General features: G+C 44.3%; 1 protein-coding gene across 1 annotated transcript in view; it reads right to left on the reverse strand.

The window, feature by feature from the left end:
* Window positions 1-19558, reverse strand: part of eif3ba (eukaryotic translation initiation factor 3, subunit Ba) — a 69037-nt gene that overhangs the window by 46992 nt on the left and 2487 nt on the right. The gene's annotated exons all lie outside the window — the stretch shown is intronic.

The following is a 19558-nucleotide window of genomic DNA, read 5'->3' on the forward strand; positions in this document are numbered from 1 at the left end:
CTGCATTACGAGCATACCTTAATGTAGAAAAATATTAATCTTGTTTTTAACACACTCAATGACTCAGCATCCAAAGCCCTATGGGGTGCAGAATTCCAAAGATGGTGTCCTCTCACCAAGGATCTATGCAATCACAGCAAGTTAACTTTGGTCCTAAACTGCAACTGTCTTGTAATAAAGGCCAACATACTATTTGCCTTCCTAATTGCTTACTGCACCTGTACGTGAACAGACAACTCACGAACAAGAGTAATCAAGGCCCTTTGAAACTCAATACTTGTCAGCCTCTTCCGATTTAAAAAGTATTTGATGGCCCAGATCTTTCAATAGGAAGGCTGCCATTGCTGATGTGTGCACTGGATTTGCACACAGAAGAAGTCCTGATATAAACCCTCTCCACATGAACTGCACAGACATTGAATCTTCTGATGGGCAATTATGAGGCATCCAGAATCCCTTGAAATAGTCTTCAACTCAGTCAGTTAACCATAAAACTGAGCAACTCCATCCACACTGACCTTGGCATTCCCTTCACCCAGACCTGACTCTGCCAGACACCTAACAGCACCTCCTCATCTGACCAGACTCAACATGACAACCCAAATTCCTCTTCTGCCTTAAGCCCTCAACCACTTAGCTGCCAGGATGTAAGTTTGCTCACTGAGCTGGAAGGTTAGTTTTCAGACGTTTCGTCACCATTCTGGGTAGCATCATCAGTGAGCCTCCGATGAAGCTCCTACCTAGAATGGTGACGAAACATCTGAAAACTAACCTTCCAGCTCAGCGAGCAAACTCACATCCAGACCTCAACCCGAGCTACAAATCTTCTCGAAACTCACTAGCTTAGCTACCAGCTGTATCTCTCTTCCAATGAGCACCCCACATTCTCTCATGCCTTAAGTGTTTATTTTCTCTCAGCAGGTATTAGAGTAACTGTCGGATATTTAAACCATGGAATACAACAGCAACTGCCATAAAAGTGGGGCATGGTTTCATCACCAACCTAGCGTACTTGCTGCCTGTGTGATTGGCTTGACTGAATCGCCCTGCTTCAGCTACAAATTTTCCTACCCCTGAAGCTCAGATAGAAGGCCTCCTCTTAAGGCAATTGGGCAGCTTTTAGTTAGAGCTTTGACCCAGTCCAGAAATTCCAAGATTAGAGTCTTGTTCATTCTTTAAAAGTGGGTAGGCTTACACTTCTACAATGATCAAATTTTGGCTAACTGCTCAAGTCTCCTCAAACGCTTTGAAGCATCCTTGGACTTTTTCACACTTCTGCTTATTTCGGTTTCATCTCAGCAGCTTACAGATATTATGTTTCATTCCAACATTCAAATTATTGATGTGAATAGCTAGGTACAAGCATGAGGTTCTGCAATACCTCACTTGTCATAATCATTTTTAGGTTCACACATTGTTATTTCTGTTTTCTGCCCGTTAACCAGTTCTCAATATGTGGGAGTATACTGCATCTAATCAAAAGTGCTCTAATTTTATTTCTTAACCTCTTGTGTGGGAAATTATTAAAGCCTTCTTGAAAATCTAATTGCTTCACAATCATCCATTTCAACTCATTTTCTGCTCGTCACATCCTCACACAAGATCTTGGTCAACTGGACTAATGGGCTGCCGAGTGGCAGATGGTGTTTAATTTCGAAGTAGATCTGTAGCTCGGGTTGTGGGTGTGGAGGTTGGTTAGCTAGCAGAGCTGGTTTGTTGTTCCGCAAACGTTCCGTTACCGCAAGCACGGTAATGAAACACCCGTGGAACGACAAACCAGCTCGGGGAGTTTAATTTAGATAAATGTGAGGTGTTACATTTAGGCAAGACAAACAAGGTCAGGACTTACAAGGTGTAGAGCTGGAAGAACACAGCAGGCCAAGCAGCAGCATAGGAGCAGGAAAGCTGACATTTCAGGTCGAGACCCTTCTTCAAAAATGGGGAGGGGAAGGGGACCCTGAAATAGGGAGAGAGGGGGAGGCAGATAGAAGATGGATAAAGGAGAAGATGGGTGGAGAGGAGACAGACAGGTCAAAGAGGCGGGGTTGGAGCCAGTAAAGGTGAATGGATGTGAGAAGTTAGAGAGGAGATCGGTTGGTCCAGGGAGGATGACAGGTCAAAAGGAGGTGGGATGTGGTTACGGGGTAGAAAATGGTGGTGGGCTTTAGATGGGAGGAGGGGATGGGTGGGAGGAAGGACAGGCTAGGGAGGCAGGGACACGAGCTGGGCTGGTTTTGGAATACGGTCAGGAAGGGGAGATTTTGAAGCTTGTGAAGTCCACATTGATATCCTTGGGCTGCAGGGTTCCCAAGCAAAATATGAGACGCTGTTCCTGCAGCTTTTGGATGACTTCACTGTGGCAATGCAGGAGGCCCAGGATGGACATGTCGTCCAATGAGTGGGAGGGGGAGTTAAATGGGCTGTGACCGGGAGGTGCAGTTGTTTGTTGCGAACCTGCGTACGTGTTCTGCAAAGTGGTTCCCAAGCCAGCGCTTGATTTCCCCGATGTAAGGGAGACCACAATGGAACAGCGGACACAATATACCAAATCAGCAGATGTGCAGGTGAACATCTGTTTGATGTGGAAGGTCTTCTTAAGGCCTGGGATGGGGCGAGCACTCGCTCCATATGCAGGGCAAAGTGCCGGGGGTGGAGGGGAGCATGGAGCGCATAAGGGAATCAGAATGTGTGGTCCTCCAGAAAGCAGATAAGGGTGGGGAGGGAAAATTGTCTTTTTTGGTGGTGGGGTTGGATTGCAGAAGGCCAAAGTGTCGGACAATGGTACATTGGATTCGGAGGTGGTGGGGCGGTACGTGAGGACAAGGGGGATTCTGTTTTGGTTGTTATTGCGGGTAGCAGGTGTCAGGGATGAGTTATGGGAAATGGTCGAGGGCATTTTCGACCACTGGGGGTAGGGAAGTTGCGGTCCTTGAAAAACAAGAACATCTGGGACGTCCGGGAGTGGAATGCCTCATCTGGGGAGCAGATGGGGTGGAGGCAGAGGAATTAGGAATAGAGGATGGCCTTTTTGCAGGAAGGTAGGTGAGAGGAGATGTATTCTTGGTAGCTGTGGGAGTTGGTAGGCTTGAAATGGATATCAGTTTCCACGTGGATGCCAGAGATGACGACAGAGGTGTCCAGGAAGGAGACAGAGGTATCAAAGATGGTCCAGATGAACTTAAGGTTGAGGTGCAAGATGCTGAAGTGGATGAACTGTTCGAGCTCTTTGTGGGAGCATGAGGCGGCGCCAATACAGTCATCGATGTAACGCAGAAAGAGGTAGGGGGTTAGGGGCAGTGTAGCTTTGGAAGAGGGATTGTTCCACATAGCTTTGGAAGAGGGGTTGTCCCTCCGGTACATCACTGACTGTATCGGCACCACCGAGCTCCCACGAGGAGCTCGAACAGATCATCCACTTCACCAACACCTTCCACCCCAACCTCAAGTTTATTCAGACCATCTTTGATACCTGTCTCCTTCCTGGACCTCTGTCGCCATCTCTGGCATCCAGCTGGAAACTGATATCCATTTCAAGCCTATCGACTCCCATAGCGACCTAGAATACACGTCGTCTCACCCACCTTCCTGCAAAAAGGCCGTCCCTGTTCCCAATTCCTTCACCTTGGCTGCATCTGCGCTCGGGATGAGGCATTCCACGCCGGGACATCTCAGATGTCCTCGTTTTTCAAGGAACACAACTTCCCCTCAACAGTGGTTCAAAATGCCCTTGACCCTGTCTCTCATTTCCCAAAACTCATCCCTCACACCCTCAACCCACACTAACAAGCAAAACAGAATCCCCTTCATCCTCACATACCACCCCACCAACCTACACCTCCCCTTTGACCCTATCCCAGGCCCCATGATGACCTTCGACATCCAACAGATGTTCATCTGCACATCTGCTAATGTGGTAAACTGTATCGCCTATTCCCGTTGTGGTCTGTGCTACATCAGGGAAACCAAGCGGAGGCTTGGGGAGCATTTTGCAGAACATCTATGCTCGGTTCACAACAAACAACTACCCCTCCCAGTCGTGACCCATTTTAACTCCCCCTACCACTCCTTGGACGATTACGTTTCGGGTAAAAGTTCGGCACAACATTGTGGGCCGAAGGGCATGTACAGTGCTGTACTGTTCGATGTTCTATGCATTGCCACAATGATGCCACCCGAAAGCTGCAGGTACAGCATCTCATATTTCGCTTGGGAAGCCTGTAGCCCAAGGGTATCAATGTGGACCTCAAGCTTCAAAATCTCCCCTCCCCAACCACATCCCAAAACCAGCCCAGTTCATCTCCGCCTCCCTAACTATTCCTCCCACCTCATCCCAACCCATCTCTGACCCACTAACCTGATCCCACCTCCTTGACCTGTCTGACGTATACCCTCCCTAACTCCCCACCTGCATTCACCTTCACTGGCTCCAACCCCACCTCTTTGACCTGTCTCTCTCCTCCCCATCTATCTTCTCCTTTATCCATCTCCATATCCCCCTCTCTGCCTATTTCAGAATCCCCTTCCCCTCCCCAATTTCTGAAGAAGGGTCTCGACCTGAAACGTCAGCTTTCCTGCTCGACCTGCTGTGCTCATCCAGCTCTACACCTTGTTATCACGGATTCTCCAACATTGGTAGTTCCTACTATCTCAGGGCTTATTGAGTTAATGTTAGGGCGCTGGGGACTGTTGTTGAACACAGACTTGGAGTTCAGGAAAATAGGTCTTTGAAAGTAGTAAGGTCGACAGGTTGGTGAAGATGACATCTGCTATGCTTGCCATCATTGCTCAGACCACTGAGTACAAGAGTTGGGATGCCATGTTGCAGTTGTGCAGGACTTTGGTAAGGCCATTTTTGGAGTGCTGTGTACAAGAGAACTACACTTCTGGTTGCCTTGCAATAGAAAGGACCATTATTAAATTGGAAAAGGCATAGAAAAGATTTCCAAGGATATTACCAGGACTGTAGGGTTTGAGTTATAAGCCCAGTCTCCTTATAAGGCTGGGACATTTCTCACTGGAGTGTAGGAGGTTGAGGTGATCTTAGAGGTTAATAAAATCATGACGGTCACAGATAAGGTGTAGCAAAGGTTTTCTTTCTCTCTAGGGTAGGGGATCCAAAACTAGATGGCATAATTTTAAGAGAAGGATCTGAGGGGCAACGTTTTCATAGAGGGTGGTTTGTATCTCAAATGAATTACCAGAGGAAATGGGAGATGCAGGCAGTGTACAACATTTAAAAGACATCTGAATAGGTACATGGCTATTAAAGGTTTACAGCGACTTGGGCCAAAAGCAGGCAAATGGGACCTGTTTAGAACAGAGAACATAACAGCACAGTACAGGCCCTTTGGCCCTCGATGTTGTGCCGACCTGTCATACTGATCTGAAGCCCATTTAATCTACACTATTCCATGTACGTCCATATGCTTACCCAATGACGACTTAAATGTACTTAAAGTTGGCGAATCTACACCCGTTGCAGGCAAAGCATTCCATTCCCTTACTACTGACTAAAGAAACTACCTCTGACATCTGTCCGATATCTTTCACCCCTCAATTTAAAGCTATGCCCCCTCGTGCTCGCCGTCACCATCCTAGGAAAAAGGCTCTCTCTATCCACCCTATCTAACCCTCTGATTATTTTATATGTTTCAATTAAGTCACCTCTCAACCTTCTTCTCTCTCATGAAAACAGCCTCAAGTCCCTCAGCCTTTCCTCAAAAGACCTTCCCTCCATACCAGGCAACATCCTAGTAAATCTCCTCTGCACCCTTTCCAAAGCTTTCACATCCTTCTTATAATGCAGCGACCAGAACTGTACGCAATACTCCAAGTGCGGCCGCACCAGTGTTTTGTACAGCTTCAGCATAACCTCTTGGTTCCGGAACTCGATCCCTCTATTAATAAAAGCTAAAACACTGTATGCCTTCTTAACAGCCCTGTCAACCTGGGTGGCAACTTTCAAGGATCTGTGTACGTGGACACCGAGATATCTCTGTTCATCTACACTACTAAGAATCTTACCACTAGCCCCGTACTTTGCCTTCCAGTTACTCCTACCAAAGTGCATCACCTCACACTTGTCTGCATTAAACTCCATTTGCCACCTCTCAGCCCAGCTCTGCAGCTTATCTATGTCTCTTTGTAACCTGCAGCATCCTTCATCACTATCCACAACTCCACTGACCTTAGTGTCGTCTGCAAATTTACTAACCCATCCTTCTACGCCCTCATCCAGGTCATTTATAAAAATGAAAAACAGCAGTGGACCCAACACCGACCCTTGTGGTACACCACTAGTAACTGCTCTCCAGGATGAACATTTCCCATCAACGACCACCCTGTCTCCTTTCAGCAAGCCAATTTCCGATCCAAACTGCTATATCTCCCACAATTCCATTCCTCCGCATTTTGTACAATTGGCCTACTGTTAGGAACCTTATCGAACGCCTTGCTGAAATCCGTATACACCACATCAACCGGTTTACTCTCATCTACCTGTTTGGTCACCTACTCAAAGAACTCAATAAGGTTTGTGAGGCACGACCTTCCCTTCACAAAACCGTGCTGACTATCCCTAATCAATTTATTCTTTTCTAGATGATCATAAATCCTATCCCTTATAACCTTTACCAACAACTGAGGTAAGGCTCACTGGTCTGTAATTATCATGGTTGTCTCTACTCCCCTTCTTGAACAGGGGAACCACATTTGCTATCCTCCAGTCTTCTGGCACTATTCCTGTAGACAATGACAAGTTAAAGATCAATGCCAAAGGCTCGACAATCTCCTCCCTGGCTTCCCAGAGGATCCGATGATAAATCCCATCCGGCCCAGGGGACTTATCTATCTTCTCACACTGTAGGATTTCTAATACCTCTTCCTTGTGAACCTCAATCCCACCTAGTCTAGTAGCCTGTATCTCAGTATTCGCCTCGACCACATTGTCGTTTTCTAGAGTGAATGCTGTTGAAAAATATTCATTTAGCGCTTCCCCTATCTCATCTGACTCCACACACAACTTACCATTACTATCCTTGATTGGGCTTAACCTTACTTTCATCATTCTTTTATTCCTTAAATACCTATAGAAAGCCTTTGGGTTTACCCTGATCCTATCCGCCAACAACTTCTCATGTCTCCTCCTGGCTCTTCTTCAGGTCTTTCCTGGCTACCTCGTAGCCCTCAAGTGCCCTAACTGAGCCTTCACATCTCATCCTAACATAAGCCTTCTTCTTCCTCTGACCAGAGATTCCACCTCCTTCCTAAGCCACGCGTCCCGCACTCGACAGCTTCCTCCCTGCCTGGCAAGTACATCCTTATCTAGGACACACAGGAGCTTTTCCTTGAATAAGCTCCACATTTCTAATGTGCCCATCCCCTGCAGTTTCCTTCCCTATCCTATGCTCCCTAAATCTTGCCTAATCTCATCATAATTGCCTTTCCCCCAGCTGTAACTCTTGCCCAGTGGTATACACCTATCCCTTTCCATCACTAAACATAACAGAATTGTGACTGCTATCACCAAAGTGCTCACCTACTTCCAAATCTAACACCTGGCCAGGCTTAATACCCAGTACCAAATCTAACGTAGCTTTGCCCCTTGTTGGCCTATCTACATACTGTGTCAGGAAGCCCTCCTGCACACACTGGACAAAAACTGACCCATCTATAGTACTCAAACTATAGTGTTCCCAGTCAATATTTGGAAAGTTGAAGTCGCCCATGACAACTACCCTGTCTCTCTCACTCCTATCGAGAATCATCTTTGCTATCCTTTCCTCTACATCTCTGGCACTATTCGGAGGCCTTCAGAAAACTCCCAACAGGGTGACCTCTCCTTTCCTGTTTCTAACCTCAGCCCATACTACCTCAGTTGACGAGTCCCCAAACATCCTGTCTGAAACTGTAATACTGTCCTTGACTAACAATGCCACACCTCCACCCCTTTTACCATCTTCTCTGTTCTTACTGAAACATCTAAATCCCGGAACCTGCAACAACCATTCCTGTCCCTGCTCTATCCATGTCTCCGAAATGGCCACAACATCGAAGTCTCAGGTACCAACCCATGCTGCAAGTTCACCTACCTTATTCCGGACGCTCCTGGCATTGAAGTAGACACATTTCAATCCAACTTCTTGCTTGCCAGTGCCATCTTGCTTCCCTAAAACTTTATTTCAGACCACCCTACTCTCAACCTTCTCTCCACTCGAACTACAATTTTGGTGCCCATCCCCCTGCTGAATTAGTTTAAACCCACCCGAATAGCTTTAGCAAATTTCCCCCCCAGGATATCGGTACCCCTCTGGTTCAGGTGAAGACCATCTTGCTGGGGTAGGTCCCACCTTAATTATCCAAGAATCCAAAACCCTCCCTCCTGCACCATCCCTGTAGCCATGCGTTCAACTCCTCTCTCTCCCTATTCCTCGCCTCACTAGCACGTGGCACAGGCAACAAACCAGAGACAACAACTCTGTTCGTCCTAGCTCTCAGCTTCCATCCTAGCTCCCTGAATTTCAGCCTTAAATCCCCATCTCTCTTCCTACGTATGTCATTGGTGCCAATGTGGACCACGACTTGAGGCTGCTCCCCCTCCCCCTTAAGGATCCCAAAAACACGATCAGAGACATCACATACCCTGGCACCTGGGAGGCAACACACCAACCTTGAGTCTCTCTCGTCCCCACAGAGCCTCCTATCTGTCCCCCTAACTATGGAGTCCCCAATGACTAATGCTCTGCTCCTCTTTCCCACTTCCCTTCTGAGCAGCAGGGACAGGTTCTGTGCCAGAGACCCACTGCTTTCCCCTGGTAAGTGTCTCTCCCTCCTCCTCCTCCCCCCTCCCCCCCGACGAACAGTATCCAAAATGGTATACTTATTGTTGAGGGGAATGGCCACAGGGGATCTTTGCACTGCCTGCCGGTTCCCTTTCCGTCCCCTGACCGTAACCCATCTGCCTTTTTCCTGTACTTCAGGAGTGACTACCTCCCTCTAACTCCTCTCAGTAACCCCCTCTGCTTCCCGAATGATCCAAAGTTCATCCAGCTCCAGCTCCCTAACACGCTTTTCCAGGATCTGGAGTTGGGTGCACTTCCCGCAGATGTACTCAGCAGGGACACTAGTGGTGACCCTTACCTCCCACATTCTGCTAGAAGAGCATTCAACTGCCCTGACCTCCATTCCCATTATTCTAAATTCCCAAGACTTTAAAAATAAAGAATAAAAAATAAACTTGTTACCTTACCAATCAGGCGGACAGAACCTTTTTTCTTGGTTAGAGGAGGAGGATGGGTGGGAGACACTACCCGGGTAGTGTTTCGGGTAATGCAACCACACAAATATATTACCTCACTCACTCACCAGTCCCGTGTCGGCTCCTGCTCAGCGTACCTCCGCCTGTTCACGAGGTAAGCTTTTTAAAGATTCAAAAACAGTGACTCACCGGCTTCCCGACAGGCTCCTGCTCCTTGCTCCCGCTGCTGCTGCAACCAGAAATGAAAGGCACCGGCACTCGAGTTTAGTTTGGGAAACCTGGGCGGCACGGACAAGTTGGCCTGAAAGGTCTGTTTTTATGCTCTATGACACTACGATCAAAAACTCCTAAGCAGTTTGTCAAACATAACTGCCCTTTTATAAACCCATGTTGGCTCTGTCCAACACACTGAGAAAATAATGTCCTATCATATATTTTGAATTTTCAAGGCCAGAAGTAACATGATACCAGGTTATAGTCCAACGGGTTAATTTGAAATCACAAGTTTTGGGAGTGCTGCTCCTTTGCAAGACAGAATGAATTTTTGTTGTAAACTATATATCAATTATTTGTTCTGATGCAGCAACTTGCAGCTGATTGGTAGAGCTAATAAGTTAGTCAAACTGATAGATAACAATTACACTGATATGTAACTTGTCACTACACACTGCACAAAACAAACTGCAAGACAGGCAGGTACAGACATGTATTCACAGTTGATATCAAAGTCAGTAACCTTGAGTTCCAGGATAGAACTAGAACTGGCTTATGATAGCGACTGTTAAACATTACTTTTGTACGACAGTAAAGACACCCGACTAGGCCTTACCATTCATAATTGTTGGTTAATGTACAGGAGAAAGAAATACAAATCAAAAATTTAGTGAACAATTTTTCCAGCTTCTGCAGATGATCAAAATCAGACCAAGAAACACTGACCATGATCATGTATGAACTTCACTCAGACAGGAGTAGAAATGGATGTGAGTTTGCTCGCTGAGCTGGAAGGTTCGTTTTCAGACGTTTCGTCACCATTCTAGGTAACATCATCAGTGAGCCTCTGGTGAAGCTCTGGTGTTATGTCCCGTTTTCTATTTATCTGTTTAATAAATAGAAAGCGGGACATAACACCAGCGCTTCACCAGAAGCTCAAAAGAGCCTGTTCGCAACTTGGGGACTACCTGTATTTTTAATATCATTCGATCTTGTTTTGATTTTGAAAATCTGAGTTAAAATAGAGGAAAAAAAGTCATAGGAAAACCAAGACCATTGATTGGTAAAAAGCCATTGTTTGGAATTATCTACAAATTAGTGTCAAATTAGAAAAGAATATTTATAAACAAGTAGGGTTGATATAAAGCAATAAAAATAAGGTAAGTAATGTCAAGTCTTAAAGTCAGGTCTCTAGTGACTTAAGGCAAAGACTTCATTTCATTCCCAATACTGCACCGGGATTCCAAGTCTCTAACATCTTGGGAAGGTGACGGCCTAGTGGTACTATCGCTGGAACGTAATGTTCTGGTGACCTGGGTTTGAATCCCACTGCGGCAAATGTTAGAATTGAGTTCAATAAAAATCTGGAATTAAGAGTCTAATGATGACTGTTGGAAAAACTCACCCTTCAGAAGAAGGGTCCCAAACCGAAATGTCAGCTTTCTTGTTCCTCTGATGCTGCCTGGACTGCTGTGCTCCTCCAGCTTCACGGTGTGTCATCATCTCAGACTCCAGCATAATAGTTCTCACTATCATAGACACTTCCAATGTGTCTTGAAAGCTGTCCAGCTGCAGCTACTGGCCAACCGCATTTCAGAGGTAGAGCAACAGGAAGCATTTTCTACATGCCACAGTGAGTCTAAGATTTTCATGAACAACATGTTGAGGTGGTACAGCACCATGGATAAAGAATTAACAAGCATAAAGTGCCAGGTGACCATCAGGCAGAGTAGAGTAAGGCAAGTAGCGCAGGAGAGCCCTGTACGCTCAACACCAACTGCCCTGCCCCACCCCACCTATACCATTTTCAAAAATGTTGGAGGATGACTTCAGGAGATAGCATTGGGAGCCAAGTCCATGGCATCATTGGTTATTCTGGTGCACAGACAGTAAGGTAGAAGAGCAGGGCTATAACGATTGGGGATTCAACAGTGAGGTGAACAGACAGGTGTTTCTGCAACTGCAGAATGGTAAGTAAAGGCATTAAGCAAGCAGAGATGCATGCAAACTGGGCACAGCTTTAATCATAGGAGTTTTTAATTAATATCAACTGTAGAAACTAAAGTAGCAAAGATAGCAAATGATATTGTGAAGATTTTCCTCCAATTGCATGTGACCAATAGATTGAGGAACCAACCAGAAAACAGGCTATTCTAGAATGAGCAGCGTAATGAGAAAGGATTAACTAAAAATTTTGTTCTGTGGGATCCCTTGGGGAAGAGCAACCATTATATGGAATAATTATTCATAAAGTTGGAAAGTGAAGTAGTAAAATCTGAAACTGGTTTCCTGAACCTAAATAAAGGGAACTGAGAGTCTGAGGTATAAATTGGAAAGGGTAGACTGGAGAACCTTATTAAGAGTACCATGGACAGGCAATAGCTAATGTTTAAAGAACATGCCCACGAATTCCAACAAGTATTCATTCCTATCTGGTGTGAAAATACAAGAATAAAAGGTAGCTCAACCATGCTTTACAAATGAAATTAAGAACAGCATTAGGTCAAAAAAGACAAAATTGCTAGAGAAAGCAACACGCCCAAGGATTGGATGCATTTTAGAATTCGAGAAGAGGATGAAATGTTTGATCGAGAAGGGGAAGAGAGTCTGGGAGTAAATTTACAGGGGGACAAGAAAACTGACTGTAAAAGTTTCTATAAATTTGTAAAGAGACAACATTAAAGACAAATGCAGGCTTCTTACAGTAAGAGCCGGTGCGGCAAAGTGGGTCACGGGTTAGCACACTGCTGCTTCACTACACCAGGGACCCAGGTCTGATTCCACCCTCAAGTGACTATGCAAATTCGACACGCATTCTCCCGAACTCTGCACGAGTTTTCGCCAGGTGTTCTGGTTTCCTCACAGCCCAAACCGTGCAGGCTAGGTGAACTGGCCATGCTAATTTGCCCAGTGTTCAGGGAAAATGTAGGGTTACAGGCAAAGGGTAGGGGGGTGGGCGCTCGTGATGGTTGGCCAAAGGGGCTGTTTCCACACTCTGGGGATTCTATGATTCAGTGAAATAATTTTGGGAAGGCTAGTAAATTGACAGGATCTGAAAATTCCAGATTGCAAGACTTAACAGAGCATGTGGAAAACATTAACAGGATTGAATAAAGCAAGCATGGGTTTATTAAAGGCAATTCATGTTGAACAAATCTACTGGAGTTTTGTTGAGGATATAACTTGTAGAACATACAAGGGAAAAGTACTGAATGTGGTGTGTTTGGATTTCCAGAGGCTTTTGATGTGCTAGATCAGGGGTTAGTGGGCAAAATTAAAGCACATGGCGTCAAGGTAGTGTATGAGAAGGGCGAGAATTGGTTGGCACAACAGATGGTTGGCATAAACTGATTTTCATTTGTGGTGTCAGACAATGACTAGTATGCTATTCCAAGGATTAGTCCTTGGGCTCCAGCCTATGGCTTTGGTGGAGGCAAACAAGTTCAACAGTTCTAGGTTCACTTATGAGAAACTTGGACAGGATTCACAGTTGTAAGGAGGCTTCAAGGTGATTTCAACAAATGGAGTACATGATCAAACACGTGGCAGATGCAGTACAAAGTGGCTAAATGTCAAGTTATACTCTTCTATACACAAAACAGAAAGAATGTGTACTTTAAATGATGTCATCATATTGTAAAGTGGGAATTAACAAAGTAATCTGGCGCCCTTGAGTGTCAGTCAAAGAAAGCAGACTGGTAGGTAAAGCAAACAATTGGGAAGGCAAATGGCATACAGATAGCGCCTCCCCCAAGTTGTGAACAGTTTCTCTAAGGGAGCCATTCATTCCTAAGTACAGAAAACGTTCATTTGTTGGACCTTTAAAATTATATCCCTGTACAAAATCACACCCGTTCTTAAGGCAGACCCTCCTTGTAACTGGCCGTCACTGCAAGATTGGAGTTATTTCAGTTGTACTGACCCATGTTAAGACTAAACGAGGAATGCTGCATGTAGTTTTGGTCTCCCTACCTAAGGATACACTTGCCACAGACAAAATGCAGTGGAGGTTCACTAGGCTGATGCTGGGAATAGCAAGACTGTTCTATCATGAGAAGTTAGTTCAACTGGCCCTGTATTCACTCGAGTTTAGAAAAGTGAGAGAAAATCTGACTGAGGGCCAGCAGGGCTAATCAGGCTAGAAGATGTTTTTCTCTTGGAGTCTAGAATCAGAGGTCACAGTCTCAGGGGTAGGCCAATTAGGACTGAGTAGAGGAAAAAAAAAATCTCTTCACAAACTTTTTTCCCTTTGCAAGAGCTAACAATCATTGGATACATCATTAACTAGGTAAAGGATTTAAAAAAACGTTGCGATAGTGGAATAGTGGGACAAAAGGCTGTGCACTCTGCAACCTCAACTGGAACACAAATAACTGAATTATGACATTAGGCACACCTTTTAAAACTATATATTCAGATTATTGGCAAAACATAATGACAACTGAAGATTAAAATAGTTCTGAGTCAAGGTCACCAGACCCGAAACGTTAACTCTGATTTTCTCTTCAGATGCTACCAGGCCTGCGAGCTTTTCCAGCAATTTCTGTTTTTGTGACAACTGAAGATTGATTGGCAGAGCTCATAATTTTGTGAATGGCTAGCAAAGTTAACATGCAACTACAGCAAGCAACTGGAACAGCAAACAGCATATTGGCCTTTATTGCAAATGGATTTCAATTGAACAATAAAGCTTTGCTACATGGTATATGGCTTTGGAGAGACCACACCTGGAATACAATCAGCAGTTCTGGTCTCTATAACCAAGGAAAGGAGTAAGTAAGTGTTAATCAGCTTGGCTCCTAGACGTGTTGTCCCGAATAGATTGAGCTAATATACCCATGTGTTTAGAAGAAGATCCTGAGAATTTGTTTGATGTTGAATTGCCTCGACTTAAAGCTTAAATGTCTAAAAATCCAACTGATTAAAATTTAGCAGGGTGTTAAAACGTAGTTTTGAATTAAACATCAGTTTGGTGGTTTGGAGGAGGGAGAAAATACCTCAGGACGAGGGGCTGATCAATGAGAACTTTGATGAGGAAAATTTTCCTCACCCAAATGGTCATGAATCTTCAGAATTCTTGATCCCAGAGGGGTGCGATACTTCAAAATTAAATTATGTTTAAAGGTTGCTATAGACAGTTTGGGACAATCATGGAAATATGCTCATATCGATAGGTGAAGCAGACTTGAGGGCCTTATAAGTCTCTGTTTTAATTTGTTGATAGAAAATTTAATTTTACGCTGGTTTGCACGCATTTATAAAGATGAAATATCTTCAACATTAACATCCCTATCTGGAACTACCATATTACACATTTCAGGTTTTCCAGAAGAACATTTTGAAGTTGATGATCTTTCAGAGCCTCCAGGCTAACAATTCTTTGAGTTTGAGGGAACGTTGCATTGATGGAGGTGATGCCTTTCAGAACAGACATTAAGTCAAGGTTAAGTCTATCCTCACAAAAAGATCCACTGCAATATCCAAAGAAAAGCTGGGGGATTTGCCCACCTTCTCAGCCAACATCTACCTAGGAACCAACATGAGGTCACTTTCCTAATTTGCTGTTTATAAGTCTTTCACAGCACAAACTGACTGCCACACTTGCTCAGCAGTGATTGCACTGCCTGTAAAGTATATTGGAACACCATGTCGCTATGCAAAGCGCTATACAAATGCAAAACATTTAAGCTTCACTAACCATTAAAGTAATTACTATTTAAAAGTAGTCCATAAGCAGATTCCTGAAAGCAAGTCAGAAGTCATTTGATGTACACCAGAAGAGAAAATATTTATGAAAAGCAATCATGCCATCATGTTTACAAACGCAATTCCTTTGAAAGGCTTGTATGCAAGTTGGGTACATTCGTTTTGAGAAATTCAAAAATTTAAACTATTATCAAAACATTCGAGAGGTCTCAAAATAAAGTTTCATTTATTAATGGAGAAAACAGACTTAACTTTGGTGAACCAGGCCCGAAACTTTAATTCTGTTTTCTCCTCCACAGATGCTGCCAGGCCTGCTGAGCTTTTCCAGCATCTTTGTTTTTGTTCCTGATTTACAGCATTCACAGTTCTTTTGATTTTCATTTATTAATGCCAACCTCCGAGGCCTGCAGCATATCAGCCATGATTTTAACGAAGGCATGACAGGCTGAATGGCTACTCCTGATATTTCTCATGGTCTCATGTGACACAAGTACTATAAGGACTGGACAAGACATTTTTCTGGGAAAATATCACCATTCATCTTACGTCATGAAGGTTATTCTCAAAGACTTTCCTTTTAAAATTGTGGTGCATCTTGCGATCCAATAAGGTCGATATTGCACAAACATGAACAGAAGCTACAATCATTTACTACAGAAATCTCCTCCAACTTCTCCATAACTCACCGATTGTGTCTAAAGTTAATGTCAAAGGGTGTAAACTAGAAAGCCAACAAGGTGATACACATGCCATGTGTGTAGAAATTGACATTTTGGATGAGTTAGCACTAGTGGTGAAACAAGGTAAAGGCAAGGACACATGATAGAAAAGGGGTTCCTGTGATCTACAAGATATAGCCTAAAAGGCAAGAATTAACCAGGACATTGCGTAAACAGACCATCTGATTCAGTAGAAGGGATATAGGCAAAGCAAAAAGTATTACATTTCAAAAGAGTACAAACAGAAAGGGATGGGTCTTTCAAAATTCACGTGGAGATCATCCAAGCTCACTCTCAAACATGCATTGGTTAAGCCATCTGACAATATAGAAATGGATATAGAGTTGAGAATACTACTTGCATACAAAATAATGTCAACAAGTAACAATCTTTAATGAGAAAACCAAGTTGCCAAAAGTGAGGGCATACAAAGTGACTGTGGAGTCAAGCAGAAATGAGGCTGCAGATACATCTCTGTTCTGGATGTGAGTTTGCTCCCTGAGCTGGAAGGTTAGTTTTCAGACGTTTCGTCACCATTCTAGGTAACATCATCAGTGAGCCTCCGATGAAGCGCTGGTGTTATGTCGCGCTTTTTATTTATCTGTTTAGGTTTCCTTGGGTTGGTGATGTCATTTCCTGCATCGGTGATGTCATTTCCTGTTCTTTTTCTCAGAGGGTGGTAGATTGGCTCCAAATCAATGTGTCTGTTGATGGAGTTCCAGTGGGAATGCTATGCTTCTAGGAATTCTCGTGCGTGTCTCTGTTTGGCTTGTCCTAGGATGGATGTGTTATCCCAATCAAAGTGGTGTCCTTCCTCATCCGTATGTAAGGATACTAGTGATAGTGGGTCATGTCGTTTTGTGGCTAGTTGATGTTTATGTATCCTGGTGGCTACATCTCTGCCCTTATGTATGAACTAAGCTGTGAGAATCCTACAAAGACCACTTATAATCTCAGATACAGCACTAGAGGCAGTACAGGATGGTGCAGGGTAGGAAACTTTAAGGCTCCTACTCCTGCTCCTCTGGGTGGCCACATTTTTCTTTGTACTTTTAGTTTTGTTTCGTTTCTTCATTATTTTCATTTCCCTTTTATACCAAACTTTACCTTTTGTTTTCTGCAGATTGGATTAGATTCCCTACAGTGTGGAAACAGGCCCTTCAGCCCAACAAGTCCACACTGCCCCTTGCAACATCCCACGCAGACCCACTCCCCTATAAAACTCCCCTGGGAGGAAACCAGAGCACCCGGAGGAAACCCACACAGACAAAGGGAGAACGTGCAAACTCTGCACAGGCAGTCGCCCGAAGCAGGAATCGAACCCAGATCCCTGGCCCTGTGAGGCTGCAGTGCTAACCACTGAGCCACCGTGCCAGCCATAGATACAGTGAAGGTTGGTTGTGAGGGCCTGCTGGCGCATTGGCAGCATGGCAGATCTGGATGTTGAAAAGTTGCCCGAGTGGCCACAGTTTTATCAAAGGCTTCGTTGTCGGTGGGCCTGATCCATTCCTCCTGGTGGCAGCATGGCAGTTTCAGACAGTGAGTGGTGGGGCAACAGGTTTAGCATTGGCGACTTGGTGGGTCTGGTCTATCCCTCCTTGCTATGGCATAAACTCAGCAGCTTCAGTGTTGGCTTAGGCGATGGCAACATGTTGGGTCTGGTGTAGTAATCTTTTCTTTAGTGACCGCAGGGGCAGTGTCCCATAGCAAATCCATAAGCCCAGATTGCCATGAAAGGGAAAAGAAGATGAACTTTGTCCTAATTTCTCAATTATTACTTTTTATAATTTCTGTAATTAAAATGGCACATAATTGTGGAAACTTATACACATCTCACTGAATTTTTGTAAAAACAAATGACAGTAAATTGCTATTCTATTCAGGGTTCCTGTTCCTACTTCATACATTCTTAAATACCAAACATCATAATTTCTGTTAAGAAGGCATACAGTGTTTTAGCTTTTATTAATAGAGGGATCGAGTTCCAGAACCAAGAGGTTATGGTGAAGCTGTACAAAACACTGGTGCGGCTGCACTTGGAGTATTGCGTACAGTTCTAGTCACCACATTATAAGAAGGATGTGAAAGCTTTGGAAAGGGTGCAGAGGAGATTTACTAGGATGTTGCCTGGTATGGAGTGAAGTTCTTACGAGGAAAGGCTGAGGGACTTGAGGCTGTTTTCATTAGAGAGAAGAAGGTTGAGAGGTGACTTAATTGAGACATATAAAATAATCAGAGGGTTAGATAGGGTGGACAGGGAGAGCCTTTCTCCCAGGATGGTGACGGCGAGCACGAGGGGGCATAGCTTTAAATTGAGGGGTGATGTCAGAGGTAGTTTCTTTCCTCAGTAGTAAGGGAATGGAATGCTTTGCCTGCAACGGGTGTAGATTCGCCAACTTTAAGTACATTTAAGTTGTCACTGGATAAGCATATGGACGTACATGGAATAGTGTAGGTTAGATGGGCTTAAGATCGGTTTGACAGGTCAGCACAACATCGAGGGCCGAAGGGCCTGCACTGTGCTGTAATGTTCTATGTTCTACGTACTGAACAGAGTGATCTACCCATCGACTGCTAAATAGGAACAATGATAAATAACACACCAGCATTGTGGTCAGATAGCACTTGCAACTTTAGAAAGGATGCAAGCAAAGGATGAGATTACATCCTAATCTCAGTAGCATATGCCTTGTTGACAGGAATTGGTAGAATTTCTGCAAATAGTTATACTATATTGGTGCTTTTCTGCTAAGATAACAAGGTGTAGAGCTGAATAAACACAGCTGGCCAAGCAGCAGAGGAGCAGGAAAGCTGACATTTCGGGTCTGGACCCTTCTTCAGAAATTAGAGGATTCTGAAATAAAGGCGGGGGGGTGGGTGGTGGTGTGTGGATGGAAGATGGATAAAGGAACAGATAGATGGAGAGGGGACAGACAGGTCAAAGAGGCGGGGATGGAGCCAGTAAAGGTGACATCCCCGCCACTTTGACCTGTCTGTCTCCTCTCCACCTATCTATTCCTTTATCCATCTTCCATCCACCCAACCCCTTTATTTCAGAATCCCCTTACCCTCCCCCATTTCTGAAAAAGGGTCCAGAGCCAAAACGTCAGCTCTCCTACTCGGCCTGCTGTGTTCATCCGGCTCTACACCTTGTTATCCCAGATTCTAAAGCATCGGCAGTTCCCACTATCTCTGAATAAAATATAACTGGTGCCCTCACATGAAAATTTTATTTCGCATAACAAAATAGGAGTGCAGGAAATTGAAAATAAAGGACATACATTTGCATATATTTTGATGACTACTTCACAACCAATGAAATACTTTGGACGAGTAGTCATAATCTAACTTCAGAACACAGCAGCTAACTTGCCTACAGCAAACTTCCACATAGATCAATACAATAGACACCAGACAGAAAATCTGTATTTTTTTGGCATGCTCATTGATGGATAAATATTGATCAGGACATTAGAAAGCACAGTCCAACACTTTTTCAGAGAAGTGCTATGGGAACTTCTGGATTTACCCATGCAGACTCATAGGAAGTTCATTTAATGTCTCTTCCACAAGATGGCACCAATGACAATTAGCACTTTGAGTACTGCACAGGAGTGTCATTTCTGTTTTTGTGCTCCAGCCACAGCGTATAACTTAAACACGG

The sequence above is a fragment of the Stegostoma tigrinum genome, chromosome 23, assembly GCF_030684315.1.
Source record: "Stegostoma tigrinum isolate sSteTig4 chromosome 23, sSteTig4.hap1, whole genome shotgun sequence".
NCBI lineage: Eukaryota > Metazoa > Chordata > Chondrichthyes > Orectolobiformes > Stegostomatidae > Stegostoma > Stegostoma tigrinum.